This window comes from Nycticebus coucang, chromosome 6 (assembly GCF_027406575.1).
Source record: "Nycticebus coucang isolate mNycCou1 chromosome 6, mNycCou1.pri, whole genome shotgun sequence".
Taxonomy (NCBI): Eukaryota; Metazoa; Chordata; class Mammalia; order Primates; family Lorisidae; genus Nycticebus; species Nycticebus coucang.
In genome coordinates this window covers 358943-373343 of record NC_069785.1, presented here as the reverse complement: position 1 = coordinate 373343, position 14401 = coordinate 358943, and the positions used below count along the sequence as shown (strand labels likewise).

Here is a 14401-nt window from a genome sequence, read left to right as displayed (position 1 = left end):
GAGACTATCATAAATGAAAACAAGTTTTACTAAGATCCTGACAAACTTCTTTCAGATGGATATCAAACCGTGGATCATCTCAACTCAAACAGAGCCTCTCCAGGGCACATTGTAATGAACTTGTCCAAAGTCAAGAAGATAGAAAAATTTCTGCAAGCAGTCAGGAGTAAGTGTCAACTGATGTACAGGGCCAGAGTCATTAGGTAGACAGCAGATGTTTCACCTGAAACTTTCCAAGGCAGAAGAGCATGGTCATCCACCTTCAACATTCTTAAACACAACAATTTACAGCATATAATTCTGTATCCTGCTAAAGTAAACTGGAAAATTGAAGAGAGATAAAATCTTTTGAAGGGATACAAACACTGAGGAAATTCATCACAACAAGACCAGCTCTATAGGAAATAATTAGACCCTTTCTCAACACTGAACACCAAAACTACCTACCACCAAAGTAAATACAGGGAAGCTAATAGCCACAACATAAGTTCCACAATGGCACCAAGGATAAAACTATGCAACAGATGTTCCCATAACAAGATGAATAAAATTCTAAGACACATAAATACTCTCAATAAATGTCAATGTATTGAATTTGCCCACTAAAGAGGCCAAGGCTGGTTACTGGATAACAAAATCATAAGACATCCATATGCTCTCTCCAGGAGACACACCTACCCTTAGGAGAATAATCAAGACTCAGGGTTAAGGTATAGAAAACAGTATTTCAAGCAAATGGAAATGAGAAGAAAGGAGGGGTTGCAATATTGTTCTCATATACAAGTGGATTCAAAGCAACTATAGTTAAGAAAGACAAAGTTGGACACTTCATACTGATCAAAGGAACAATACAAAAGACATTTCAATTTTAAAATTTATGTACCTAATTTAAATGCTTCCAGATCTATGAAATGGACCTTGAAGGGTCTGAGCAATATGATATCCCATAACAGTATAACAGCTGGGGACCTTAACCCCACTGTGACAGAAGGGGACCGGTACTCTAAAAAGGAAGTAAACAAAGATACAAAGGACTTAAACAAGACCCTAGAATGAAATAAATAGAAATATATAGAAAACACCATCCCAAAAGCAAAAGAATATACATTTTTCTCATTTAGCCCATGGCACATACTCTAAATAGATCACATCCTATAAATCAAACCTCAGCAAAATTAAACAAATAGAAATTATAACTAGTCTCTTCTCAAGGCAAGGTAAAAAAGGCAAACTCAACTCGAACAAAAATGTTCATCCACATACAAAGGCATGGAAATTAAACAACCTTATGCTAAATGATAGTTGGATTCAGGAAGAGAGAAAATAAGAAATTGTCAAATTCCTCAAACATAACAACAATGAAGACACAAGTTACCAAAACCTGTAACTGCAAAAGCAGTCTTGAGAGGAAAATTTATCTCAGTAGATGCCTACATTTAAAAAACGGAGACTAAATCAACATACTTACCAACCATCTTATGGAATAGGAAAAAGAAGAACAATCTAATCCTAAAGGCAGCATAGGAAAAGAAATAAACAGAATTAAATCAGAGATTAATGAAATGGAAAACACACACAAAAAAAAATTCAGAAAATTTATGAAACAAAAAGTTGTTTTTTTGTTTGTTTGTTTTTGTAGAGACAGAGTTTCACTTTATTGCCCTCGGTAGAGTGCCGTGGTGTCCCACAGCTCACAGCAACCTCCAACTCCTGGGCCTAGGCGATTCTCCTGCCTCAGCCTCCCAAGTAGCTGAGACTACAGGTGACCGCCACAACGCCCGGCTATTTTTTGGTTGCAGTTTGGCCGGGGCTGGGTTTGAACCCGCCACCCTGGGTATATGGGGCCAGCGTCCTGCTCACTGAGCCACAGGCGCTGCCCAAAAAGTTGTTTTTTTGAGAAATAAAATAGATTAGCCAGACTAACTAGAAACAGAAAAGTAAAATCTCTAGTAACCTCATTCAGAAAGAATAAAGGGGAAATACAACAGATGCAACAGATATACAAGGGATTATCTCTGAATACTAGAAGAAAATCTATGTGCAGAAATTTTATAATGCACCAGGAATGAATCAACACTTGGAATCACAGCCTCTCCCTAGACTTAATCATGAAGAACTAAATCTACTGAACAGACCAATTTCAAGCACTGATATCAAACAAACAATAAAAGAACTCCCAAGAATAAAATGCACTAATCCAGATGCTTCCACAACAGAATCCTATCAAATCTTCAAGGAAAAGCTTATATCCATACTGCAGAAACTGTTCCAAAAATTGACAAGGAAAGAATCTTTCCCAATATGTTCTACAAAGGAAACATGTCCCTGATGCCAAAACTAAGAAAAGACCCAACTAAAATGGAGAACTTCGGAATAATTTCACTGATGGATACAGATGCAAAAATTCCCAATGAAATCCTACACAATAGTTTCTATCTTCTCATGAAAAAAGCTATACAAGATGATTAAGTAGGTTTCATTCTAGGGATGCAAGGCTGGTATAATGTATGCAAGTCCAGAAACATAATTCACCGAATCCACAGAAGCAAAAACAAAGACCATATGACCCTCTCAATAGATGCAGAGAAAGCATTTAATTTAATACAGCACGTTTTACTAATTAGAACTCTGAAAAATATAGGCATAGCTGGCACACATTTCGTAAGCTGATTGAAGCCATCTATAACAAACCCACAGCTAATGTTATGCTGAATGGAATACTAATGAAAGCTTTTCCACTCAGAACTGGAAAAAGACAAGGCCATCTTCTATCACTACTACTGTTCAACATAGTGTTGGAAGTTCTATCTGATACAATCAGGCAAGGGAAGGAAATAAAGGGCATCCAAATGGGGGGCAGAAGAAGTCAAACTCTTCCTCTTTGCCAATGATATTATCTTATATTTAGAGAAACCCAAAGACTCAACCCCAATGACTCCTGCAGGTAATAAAAACAAATAAAGTACAATATCAGGATATAAATCTATGTCCACAAGTCAGTAGCCTTTGTATATGCCAATAAGAGCCAAGATGAGAAGCTAATTTAAGACACAATTCCCTTCACAGTAGCTTCAAAGAAAATGAGATACCTGGTCATACACATAACAAAACAGGTGAAGGACCTCTATAAGGAATGTTATGAAATCCTAAGAAAATACATAGAAGAAGGTACTAACAATTGCAAAAACATACCATGCTCCTGGCTGGGAAGAATCAAATTGTTAAAATGTCTATACTTCTCAAAGCAATCTACAGGGGCAATGAAATCCCCATTAAAATTTCAACATCATATTTTCAAGATTTGGAAAAAGTAATTCTTCAGTTTGTATGGAACCATAAAAAATCCCAATAGCTAAGGCAATTTTTCATAAGAAAAATAAAGCTGGGGGCATCAGCCTACTAGACTTTAGGCTATAAAGCCATAGTGATCAAAAGAGTATGGTAATGGGACAAAAATAGAGACACAGACATCTGGAACAGAGTAGAAAACCTTGAGAGGTAAGTATCATCTTACAGCCACCTAATGTCTGATGAACCAAATAAGAACATACACTAGGGGAAAGAATCTCTATTCAATAAATGGTGCTGGGTGAACAGGATAACCACATATAAAAGACTGAAACTGGCCCCGCACATTTCTCCACTCATGAAAATTGATTCAAGATGGATAAAAGATTTAAAACCAAGGCATGAAAAAAAAAATTCTTGAAGAAATTATAGGCAAAACACTTAAAGTTATAGGCCTGGGGAAAGGCTTCATGAAGAAGACCTCAGTGGCAAATACAAGTACAACAAAAATAAACAAGTGGGACTTAACTAAACTGAATAACTTCTGTACAGCTACGTAGACAATAACCAAAGCAAATGGACAACCATCAGAAGGGGAAAAGATATTTGCACATTATGAATTGGACAAAAGCTTGATAACTAGGATCTATAGAGAACTCATATTAATCAATGTAAAAAAGAGCCATCAATCTCCTATGTCAATGGGCAATAGAGATGAATAGAACCTTCTCTAAAGAAGATAGATGAATGGCTAACAGACTTGCAAAAATACTCATCATCTCTAATCATCAAGGACAAGCAAATGAAAACTACCCAGGGATGTGAACCAATCCCAGTTAGAAGGGCCCATTCACAAAATCTCAAAGCTGCAAACGCTGGCATGGATGTGGAGAGAAGGGAACCCTTTTACACTACTGGTGGGACTGCAAACTAATACAACATTTTTGGAAGGAAATATAGAGAATCCTCAACGAAATCAAACTAGACCTCCCATTTGATCCTGCAATCCATTACTGGGCATCTACACAGAAGGAAAAAAATCATTTTATCATAAGGACATTTGCAGTAGACTGTTTATTGCAGTTCAGTTTACAATTAATAAATTCTCAAAACAGCCTAAATGCCCACCAACCCAGGAATGGTTTAATAAGCTGTGGTATATGTATACCATGAAATACTATTCAGCCACTAAAAAAGTGGAGACTTTACATCTTTTATGTTAACCTGGATGGAGGTGGAACACATTCTTCTTAGTAAAGCATCAGAAGAATGGAGAAGCAAGAATCCTGTGCACTCAATTCTTGTATGAGGACAAATGATGACCTAGTACAATGTGGGGGGGTGGAGTAATGGGGGAACGGAGAGTGGGAAGGAGGGAAGGTGATGGGGGGTCACAGTATATGACACATCTCTTGGAGGCAGTACACAATTATAAGAGGGACTTTACCTAACAAATGCAATCAGAATACCCTGATTCTTTGTACCCTCAATGAATACCCAACAATAAAAAATAATAATAACCTGATGATCTGTGACACTGAAAAGCTTCAACTCAAGACATTTCACAAAGACACTTTTCTAATTACTTCTCCTTCTTATCATCATAATTATTATGTACTTATAAACTTCTTTCTATTTTTCTATAGACATGGTTGATATCTATTCATTTGGCCTTTATTGCCTTTCTTATTTGAAAGTATGAGTGGGTACAAATGTGTTTGTTTACATGGATTGTTTTGTAAAGACTGAATCCTGGCTATAGGTGTGCCCATCAACCAAATAGTGTTTACTGTACCCATTAGGAAGTTCTTTTACTTCCCCTATTACAGCCTCCCTTCTTGCAGATTATACCTGAATTTTATGTTCCTCTGTGCACCCCAGTGCTCATCAGTTACTTTTAATTTAATAGTGAGTACAGGTGGTCTTTGTTTTCATGTTCTTGAGATACGTTGAAGAATGGTATCCAGTTGCATCCAGATTTTATTTATTTGACTCTTTCTTTTCTTTTAGAGTTGCTGAGTGAAATAAGTGTCAGAATCGACTTTTCAATGTCTCAGTGCTGACACCTCAGGGACATCCATTCATCCTCTACTATTCCCCCCACATGGAAAATCTAGTAAGGCCTCCTGGGGTCACCCTCATTTAGACGCTAGTGGAAGTTCTAACCCCAGAAATATTTTTCTGCCAGTGGGAGCCCTCAACAACCCTTGCACCAAACCAGTATGAAAGTCCTTAGCAAGCCCCCTCTCCTTCCTGTTCAGCCATGCTGGGATTCTTGAGGAACGTCCCTTCTCTCAGCAGATATCTGGGTAACGGAGGTACTAACCTTCCCACATTCCCTTGCCGTGCTTGTGTAACACCATCAGACCCAACACCCTCTCTCCACTCTGGTGGGGCCTTTCTGACTTGGAGTCTGTCCACTGCATTGGACGTTGTGAGCTGGTTGCTTAGACACTGACCACTGTGGGGTCTTGTCCTCTCACTTAGGAAGGTGCCTCCCTCTGTCCCTGAGGTCCGGGAGTCATGTTGTCCTGCTTGCTGACCATAGGCACCTTCAGTTCTTTGTTCTGTGCTGCAGTGTGGATACAAGAGAAATTTTTTAATAGATTTACTGACTTACACCAAAGTGTTGATAATGTCCATTTGGGGAGAAGATAAAGTGACTAAAAGTTTCTCTCTCTTTTGTGCAGGTGAGTTTTTTTGTTATTTGGTCAAACACATCCAATTCAGAAATGTCAGAACAAAACACAGAATCATAAATCCAGAGATGTTCCCCAGAGGAAACTGCCACATAGAGAGGAAACCACCACCCTGAGCAGACACCAGGGCTGAGCACTCCCTACCCCCATCCCCCTCATCTGCCCTGGGTGACTCCTCCCCTGTGTCCCGGGTGCCCCCTAGCGGCCACGCTCCGCAGCAGGTTTGTGTTTGGGCTCCCACTGCCTGCTCCTCGCTGTGGCCCTGGCACAGAAGTACACCGCGGTGTTCTCGGGCTTCAGGCTGTTCATTCGCAGACGCAGAGTGTTTTTGCCATTGTCTCTGGAGATGGTGAATCGGCCCTTCACGGAGTCCGCGTAGTATGTGCTACCACCATTACTACTGATGTATGAAACCCATTCCAGTCCCTTGCCTTCAGCCTGGCGGACCCAGTGCATCCAGTAGCTGCTGAATGTGAATCCAGAGGCTGCGCAGGAGAGTTCGAGGGAGCCCCCAGGCTGGACCAAGCCTCCCCCAGATTCCACCAGCTTCTCCTCACACTAGACACCTGCAAACACAGAGACACCTGGTCAGAAACCTTCACACACACACCCTCTGTTCTGTCTCTCACATCCACTCACACACTCTGAGTCTCCAGATCTCCACCAATCACATTCTAACAGAGAAACGAGGAGAAGCCACTTCAACCCAGAATCCATGGTTTTCATCGGCAGAGAGAGGCAATATTTGCATGTCCTCCTGTCGTATCAGAGGTCTGGGGTGGGACCCTGAGGGAGGGCTGGGCCAGAGCAGGTGTGAGTGTTTTGGGGCAGGATATGACAAGGGTAATTCTTGTGAAAATATAAATTCTTATTATGAGATTGTTATGTGATATATCTTAGCATCCATCATTGCATTTTCTATTTACATGTGGACATGGATCATGTGTTGTAGGTTTCCCTAAATTTTCCATGTTACAAATGTGAGACTCACCCTGGAGCATAGAAGGTCTCTGAGATGTGTACAGTATTTCCCATCAGGTCAGAGTGACTTTTTTGGTATCTGAGCATGAACTCCTCAGCACTAGATTCCCCTGACCCATGAACCTACTCCAGGATAGAGTTGGGCCTGCCTAGTGAGTTTGGAATAATTATGTAATGGGAACACTTGTAGTTTTGCCACTTTGAGACTTTACCCTCAAATGGAGAGAATTAGGATTGATAATGTTGAATTTAAAGGGATTTGGGACACGTTTTTCTCTGTCCATCTCAGTATTTTATTATTTTTGTAATTACTTGAATGAGGTATAATTCATATGGACTAAACCACATATATTTAAAGTGTGTAAGTGTATAGTTATTATAAAGATAGTGAACAAAACAATTCCTTTATCCTTATCTTTTGTTCTTCTATACTTCCCTTTTCCCCTTTTCCTTGTTCTATAAATTGCCTAGGAAAATATTCATTGTTCTTATATTACTTTAAGTTAGTTTTAATTTTGTAGAATTCATATAAATGGAATAACATAGTTTTTATGCTTATTACTTTTGTTTATTGACTGAGCACATAAACTTGCAAATATATCCATAGCGTGGAGTGTACGAAACAGTCATGAATTCTAATGAGGATAGTATTCTACTGCAGAAATTTCATGTAATTATTGTCTATTAAGCTGTTGATCATTATGTAAGTCTTATATTTTCAGGGTCTAACTAGTAAATATGTCATTCATCTTGAAGTTGTACACAAGTGAGAAGTACCTTCTTGTTTTTATTCTTAAAACAAGAACACTGACAACAACACAAAAACTGTAGAGCTACGATGTGGAAAACATTCCTTAATACTTCAGATAATTAAAGTTATAGAACTATCAACAAACCTGACATGTGGGGAGAGACATGTTCTTGCAGGAATAAACAAGGCCAGGGAGTTATTTGATCTGGGGTAGAGGCTGCCACACACAGTGTAGGCTGTGAGAGGATCAAGCTATGAATGTGTATTTAACTGCAGGGAGCTGAGTGTGGTAAAGGCTTGATGTTGGGAAATTCTCTGGGGTCACATGCTCAAGGGGGTTTCTATCCTTTTATCTCTTCCCTTTGGAAAAAGGACAGTCACAAAAAATCTTCTTTTCATAAAATTCACTGTGTGAGAGATGGACAGAGAGAACACACTTCTGAAATGCATCTTGAGTCACATATTTTATTAAAAATTTGATTTTCAATAAAATCACCAATATGGAAACCTGGGGGTACAGTGGACTGCATGGGAACTGGCAGGGACACAGAGTTCTCCACCAAAGTATTGATCAGAGCCACCCCCCTTCCCAACTTCCCAGTGGAATAAAGGCCTTGATCTGCAGGGAAGTACATCAAATCTGGAAGCTGAGGACCCTGATGGAAAAACACTGGGCCGTGAGAGAGAACAATAAATACTAACAGGAGACACTCTGCCCAGGATGAGGGGCAGGAAAACTGGGACGATCAGCAAACCTGGAGCAGAGACAGCAGCACCAGGAAGGCAGCACCCCGACCCTGGTTCCCAATGCCTGCCTAGAATTACAGGTCAGGAGAAGGTCAGAGACTCCGATATTAGTCTGAGACCTTCCACACCCTAAAAGTTGTCAGGGGAGTTTCACAGTGGAGTGTATGTGGATAGTTGGAACAGACAGAGCCTCTGCAGGAGAGCACAGGGGAGAACATGAAGCCAAGCAAGGAGCACAGACAAGGTGTCACTGGGGAATCTGAAGTCTCTGATGGATGCATAAGGAGCAGCTTCAACCCTGGTCACCACCGAAAATACAGACTGCAGAGGTACCTCTGATGAGGTTCAGAAGAAGCTGTAGACTACGTGCCTAGCAAAGATAGGACAAGAGAAACTACAGGCAGAAAATGCATTGAATAAACTAATAAGGCAAGATCACCTCTCACACACAACATATGTGGTTATCAACATAAATATGAGATACATCAGAGAGGAAGACCAGAGCCGTAGTAGACAAACGATCTGAATATGACTGTGAATGACAGAGCACTTAGAGCTATCAAATAAAAGAGCATATTCAGTAAAATCTCCACATGACAACAAGGGAAGACCACAGGATCTGACAATGACTCTGCTGATAGATGGAAACATTAAAATCTGGTGGAGTTTCCTAACAGTCAGAAGCACTGTGCTCTGCATAGAAGGAGCCTTGTGCACACTCAGCAGTACTGTTGGCTTAGCCTGTAAGTGAGTTTTAAAAACATGTCATTGGAAGTCAGGCAAACCAAATTACAAAGACAAAAAGGAGTGAAGAAAACAGGAATGATTATAAAACATTGTAACATAGATATGTTTCAAAGTCAACTGAGAAGTACAGCTGCTGGTGTTCAGGAACATTCAAAACATTGAAATTTCCAAACACACATCTTTTGGTATGAACATTAAACCCAATTTTGTCCAATCTGTCTGTTTTTCAGATAATTCAGTAGATTTTGAGGTAGTCTCAGGCAACTATATGGCCCCACTTTACTCTCCTCATATATTCAGCAGTGGGGAAATAAAACAGATGTCAGGGGAAAGGAGTTGGAATCATCACCTACATCTCTGAGGAAGGTTAATATTCAGAATAAAATTCATCTGTTCTGATTCTGAGCCCCACAGTCAGACCTGAGTCACTGTCAGCAGAGGGGACAGTCTGAGCTCCCTGCATTCGGGGCAGCACCTGATATATGGAGTGATGTTTGGGGTCTCTGCAGGCTCTGATGTAGGCAGAGCCAGCTCCCGCCTCAGACTCAGCAGTCAGGGAAGTCTCTGCTCTTTCTCTGGGTCAGGGTAGTGGTTGTGTAAAGAGATGATCAACTTACTCTACTCATGACCTCTTTTGGTCATGACAACATGGGAAGACCACAGGATCTGCTAGTGACTCTGCTGACAGTGGAAACATTAATACCTGATGGAGTTTCCTAACAGTCAGAAGCACTGTGCTCTGCATAGAAGGAGCCTTGTATATGGACAGAAATAAATGGATATAAGAACCAATTCATCTCACAGTACATTTAACCATCCCTTATGTCAGTGGAAACACTGACTAGGAGAAATTAAGGGAAAAATGTGCCTGGGGTGAATGTGGAAAATTTAGTTTGACTCTGCCAATACCCTTCAAAGTGATAATGGACCTTCCTTCATTTATAACATACTAAAGCATGCAAAGCTCACAGATTAGCTGAGAACTACATTCCTCTTGAAACTGCACTGTTGAGGCAAATTGAAGAAATGAATCAAACTTTACAAAGAAACATTACAAAAGTATGTCAGGAAACTTATTTGACTGGGGATGAGATGCTGCCAGTCACCCTGCTGTGGGTTAGAGTGGCTCCCACAGGCAGGCTAAGTTCGAGACTCTTTAGAATATTACATTGGAGGCCATTCCTGGTTCCAGCCTTGGTACAACAACCAACCAACACATGAGGAGATTTACCATTGCCAAATGTGTTAAGACTCCAGGCACTGTACTGACCTCTGTTCATGAGTCTGCTTCCAGCAGGACCACTCCTCCACAGTCAGGGCTGGACCTCTTCTTTGGACAAGTGGTTGGGTGTCCTGTAGACATGGACAGAACAAGGGCCTAAAGATCCAATGTGCCTGGGAACTGAGAGCATTTAAGGTGCTGCTCTTGTCCCCACTCCTCAGTTAAACTTCCTGGTTAAAGCTGTGGAAACAGCACACTCAGGTTTACGAGGCATGTCCAGCAGACTCCTGCCATTTCTGGAAGCAGGAAGACCATGGGCTCAGGAGCCCAGGAGGACCTATAGCTGCTCTGTCATGAAGAGGATAAGTGATGTAGAAATGACCACCATTTCCTTGAGTTGTCCTTTGGGGATTTTCATTTCACTGGAAAGACAACACTTTACTTACAATCTCTCAGTCTACTGACCCCTTCCTAACCTATCCCAACCCTGGCTGGTTTGAGAGCCTTAGCCTCAGCCAGTTCAGGGCCACTCTGATCTTATGGTTGCTGCTATGTTCAGTTTACCCGTGTCGCCTCTTACACATTAAACATAGGGAAGCCAGTTTGTCAGAGTACCTGTGCCATCCACTGATAAGTCTCTACTCTGATTCCTCATGATTCTCTCTTACTCAGGCCCTTGTGGAAAGTAATGATAAGGACCCACAAGCCTACAGATGCCCTTTCTACTGGCTAAATTATCTCCCTAAATCCCCTACCTTTCTAGAGATTGAAACTTCAGTTTTTTCAGAACCACCCTCTTTATTTTAACCCATTAATAACTTATTGACCTTCTTAAATGAGCCCATGGACCTCTATTTGTACAATATATGCTTGTAGAAAATATTACATCAAGGAAACAATTTGTAAAGAAGATCTCAATGGAAATCAGAGCCAGAAAAAATAAGTGAATGGGACTTCATTAAATCGAAAAGCTTCTACATGCCGAATAAATAATCAACAGAGAAAATATCTAATAGAGTGGGAGCAACTATTTACACTCTCTGTCCTTGCTGTCTACAAAGGCATCAGATTCCTTTGTTAAAGTAACACTTGACACTCACATTACCCTGGATTGTGCCTGCAGGGCAGGGAGTCTGTGTGGTCACTGACCTCCTCCTACACTCCTGTTCAGCCCTCCTACAGCACAGAGGTCATATTGATACAATCAGACAGCAGGCCACTTGGCTTCAAGAAACTTCAAAGCACCAGGGCGGGTTTAATCTGCGATCCTTGAGAGAATGGCTCCTAGATTTATTTTCCTGGATTCCTGTTACATGTGGAATTCCATGAATCACAGGAGACATTCGATGTTTATCCCGGTTACTATTCCTTCTCTGGTCATGGTTACCTTCATACAGGGAAAACTCAAATGTTATGACCAAGAGTTACCCAAGTCTGCCCGAAACTGTCAGAGCAAGAGAAGAGACACCTGTGACCATTGCTCTTAAAGGGACATGGAAATGTATTCTCCTAGCCAGGTCAAAGGCTTTTTTTTCCATAGTCTGCTCCAGTGACCCCTTACAGCAGGTAGTAGCCTGTTGAGAGATGATGTCTCTCTGTCCCCAGACCCACAAGTTGGTGGAAAGATCTCTGGCCATGGGGCATTGGTAACAGTACAGGGAGCCTTATCCTGACTGGATGCATTTTTCATGTCACCCCTGTGCTCATATAATTCAGGTTAAAATTTTTTCTGAGATCTGCACATAGAGCAGCTAATGATACAAGTAATCTAGATTATAATTCATTTTTGAAAAATAAATAATGATAATCCAGTCCTTAAACCAATTCTGAATAAAACAAGGAAGTGTACACACAAGTGAGTGTCTCATGTGAACACTTATATGAATACTGTAACCTGGATCACATCACTCACACTCAGGTGACAAAAATCAAACGAATGTCACAATCTTCCCAGACTCTTGGTGGCATCTTGATGTCTGTGGTTGTCAGTCATACCTTGACATCAACCCCTCCTTCTCCCTCCTTCCCTTAACACAAGATCCTGAAGTTCTCACCACCTTCAGAAGTTTCATTAGGATGATTATCCCCATCTTCTTGGTTTGATGGCTTTCTGATTAAATCACTCTTTGCCCCAAGTGTTTCAAATTATTGGCTGTCAGGTGGTGAGTGGTATGGTTGTGAATGTAGTTACTAGGGAAGCTGAGGGTTTGAGAAAGTTTTATAATCCTTTATCATGTTCTTCAGGGGCCACAACCTGAGCCCCACCTGAGCTGCAGGTAAAGGGCCTGAGCCCAGGGGTTTAAACATAGAACTCAACCTCCCCAACCATTTTCAAGAAAAACACGGAGAAATGGGAGTTGAGATAATTAAGCCTGGATACAAAGGAAAATATGGACTAGCAGAAAAGAGGACAACTGGGTCAGTTCTGAGTCAGATGTGCAGTTATACATTAGGGGAAGGACAGATTCTAAATGTCAGACTTTCCAGTGCTCTGACCGTGTGCCAGCTCCGACTGCTCCTAATCAGGAAATCCCACTGAGCCCTGTGCCCGGAATGTGACTGAAGACACATCAGTTTCCCCTAAACTTCCTCAGGACTCCATTTCTGGTGACAACTCTAGGGTCATTTTGGCCCCTATAGTGATTTTCTGACTTGTGTGCATGTGGGAGAGATTTCTTACGTTGCCAAACCAACCAAACAACAACAACGTTTTCTGTTTAGAGTCTTCAACTACTTGGACAGGATTATAACTGTAGAGAAGTTTCCCAGGTGAAACTGTTATCTGGAGAGTAAGCCCCAGTTCCTGGCTCAATTCTTTTTTTTTTTTTTTTGTAGAGGCAGAGTTTCACTTTATCGCCCTTGGTAGGGTGCCGTGGCATCACACAGCTCACAGCAACCTCCAACTCCTGGGCTTCAGCGATTCTCTTGCCTCAGCCTTCGGAGTAGCTGGGACTACAGGCGCCTGCCACAACGCCCGGCTATTTTTTGGTTGCAGTTCAGCCGGGGCCGGGTTTGAACCCGCCACCCTCGGTATATGGGGCCAGCGCCCTACCGACTGAGCCACAGGCGCCGCCCATCCTGGCTCAATTCTTATTCACGACCTGCACCTGCCCTGGGCAGAGTCTGCGCTTTGTGGTTCCCGGGCGCCCCCTGGCGGCCGCACCACGCAGGAGGTTCGTATCTGAGCGCAGACTGCCATCTGCTCTCTGTGTCCCTCGCCAGTAATACATGGCTGAGGCCTTGGGCCTCAGACTGCTTGCTCATTTGCAGATGCAGAGTGTTCTTGCTGTTGTCTCTGGAAATGGTGAATCAGCCCTTCATAGAGTCCACGTAGTTTGTGCTACCACCATTACCACTGATGTATGAGACCCACTCAAGCCCCTTCCCTGAAGCCTGGCAGAACCAGTCCATCCAGTAGCTGCTGAAGGTGAATCAAGATGTTGCACAGGAGAGTCTCAGGGACTCCACAGGCTGAACCAAGCCTCCCCAAGACTCCACCAGCTGCACCTTACCCTGGATACCTGCAAACACAGAGACACCTGGTCAGAAACCTCCATACACCCCCTCTGTTCTCTCTCTCACATCCACTCACACACTCTAGGTCTCCAGTTCCCCAGGAATGACCTTGTAATAGAGCAACGAGGAGAAGCCAGCTCAGCCCAGGCTCCATGATTGACTGTGCTCAGTCCTGAGCAGCGAGTGGGCAGAACTGGGAGTCCCGGGGCTGAGGCTCCTCTCCCAGAGCTTCATGGTCAGGGCTGGGCTCGGTTTCATGAGCAGAGAGAGGCCCTATTTGCATGTCCTCCCAGTATATAGGAGGTTTAAGGTGGGATGCTGATGGAGGTCGGGAAATATTCTACTGTGAAAAATTTAGTTTTTATTAGGGTATCTTGTTTACCCTGAAACATGAGTCTGAGTGACAGATATCGATATTGTCTTCATTGACACATGTAGAATAAAACCCAC

The 14401-nt window shown here is 42.0% G+C and overlaps 1 pseudogene across 1 annotated transcript; it reads right to left on the bottom strand.

The window, feature by feature from the left end:
• Positions 1-6185: 6185 nt before the first annotated feature.
• Positions 6186-14105, bottom strand: LOC128587714 (immunoglobulin heavy variable 3-23-like; annotated as a pseudogene). Its single transcript, XR_008380625.1, has 2 exons — positions 14060-14105; positions 6186-6553 (listed from the first exon to the last, which is right to left on the bottom strand). The product of XR_008380625.1 is annotated as an immunoglobulin heavy variable 3-23-like (transcript).
• Between the last annotated feature and the right edge of the window lie 296 nt (positions 14106-14401).